Raw genomic sequence first — 2,124 nt, forward strand, 5'->3', positions numbered from 1 at the left:
AGATGTGCAAAGTGCTGCAAAGCTTTTTCTCCCAATAGAAAAACTTGTGAATGTGTATTGAACCACATTGAAATAAAAAGTTAATACTTGATTATAGTAAAAAAAAGTAAGGATACAGAAACCTATCAAATTAATATTTTAACTCTCAACTGATTTTCTCAAAATATATCCACTATTATCAGTTTGGTTTGTATGTCAGACCATATCTACCTGTAAAAAGTATTTGTGCTAATATATATAAGCATAGATACAAAATACCCAGGGTTCATTGGGACAATCTGTATAACACTCATCTTGTATATAAGGAGACCTAGTGGCATACTGGATTACAAGTTGGGATGCTAACTTCAAGTTCAGCACTTCAAATCCAGCAGCCATTCTGTAGGAGAAAGATGAGGTTTTCAGCTCCTATGAAAATGTACAGCCTCAGAAACCCCCAGGGCCAGTTCAAAACTGTCCTATAGGGTCGCTATGAGTCAGAATTGATGGTAGTGGATTAATACAAACACATACACACATATAAGTATATACTTATAAAACTCTTATAAATTACTTCTATCTCATTAAAAATGAAACATTTAAAGCTTGGGGAAGCATTTCATTCCCTGCATTACTTAATGTATATGTGATATAGATTTTTTTTCTTTTTGTTTTGTTTTGTTTTAAATGTTTTATTAGGGGCTCATGCAACTCTTATCACAGTCCATACATATACATACATCAATTGTATAAAGCACATCTGTACATTCTTTGCCCTAATCATTTTCTTTTCTTTCTTTTTTTTTTCCCTTTTCTTTTTTTACATTTTATTAGGGACTCATACAACTCTAATCACAATCCATACATATACATAAATCAATTGTATAAAGCACATCCACACATTCCCTGCCCCAATATGATATAGATATTTTATGTATTCTATGTGTTATTGTTAGATGTCAGTGAATTGGCTCTGACTCACAACAACCCCATGTGTAACAGAATGAAACATTGCCTCAGGCCATCCTCACTATCATATTGGTGCATGCTTGAGCCAGGTATTGCAGGCACTGTCTTAGTTTATCACATTCAAGGTCTTCCTCTTTTGTACTGACTCTGCTTTATCAAGCGGCCCTTCTCCAGGGACTAGTCCTTCTTGATAACATGACAAAGTACAGGAGGCGAAGTCTCACCATTCTCACTTATACGGAGCATTCTGGCTGTACGTCCACCAAGACAGATCTGTTTGTTCTTCTGGCAGTCCATTCAATCTTCTTCGTCAGCACCATAATTCAAAGGCATTGTGTTTTCTCTGGTCTTCCTTATTCTCTGTCTAATTTTCCATGCATATGAGATGATTGGAAATACCACGGTTTGAGGGAGCGGGGAGCGGGGAGGGAAGGGGGGAAACGAGGAGCTGATATCAAGGGCTCAAGTAGAAAGCAAATGTTTTGAGAATGATCATGGCAACAAAGTACAAATGTGCTTGACACAATGGATGGACGTGTGGATTGTGATAAGAATTGTACGAGCCCCCAATAAAATGATTAAAAGGAAAATACCATAATTTGCATCAGGTGCACCTTAGTCCTGAAAATGGTATCCTTGATCTTCGATACTTTACGGAGGTCTTGTGTGGCAGATTTGCCCAGTGTAATACATCATTTGATTTCTTGACTGCTGCTTCCATGAGCATGGATTGCTGAGCGAAGTAAAATGAAATCCTTGACAACTGCAATACTTTTTACTGGTACAATAGCATCTCAGTGGGTTGTGTATGTAAAATTCAGTGGCATTCAGTCTGTTCTCCCGCATTGTGCAACCATCGTCCTGATCTTTTACCATCTCGCTCTACCCACGAACATGAGCACATGTGCCCTGTCAAAACACCCCGCTCCTCCTGACGTCCTCTCAAATGGAGTCTTTTTTTTTTTAAACGTTTTATTAGGGGCTCATACAACTCTTATCACAGTCCATACATATACATATATCAATTGTATAAAGCACATCTGTACATTCTTTGCCCTAATCATTTTCTTTTCTTTCTTTTGTTTTTCCCTTTTCTTTTATTACATTTTATTGGGGACTCATACAACTCTTATCACAATCCATACATATACATACATCAATTGTATAAAGCACATC

The sequence above is a fragment of the Tenrec ecaudatus genome, chromosome X (genome assembly GCF_050624435.1).
Source record: "Tenrec ecaudatus isolate mTenEca1 chromosome X, mTenEca1.hap1, whole genome shotgun sequence".
NCBI lineage: Eukaryota > Metazoa > Chordata > Mammalia > Afrosoricida > Tenrecidae > Tenrec > Tenrec ecaudatus.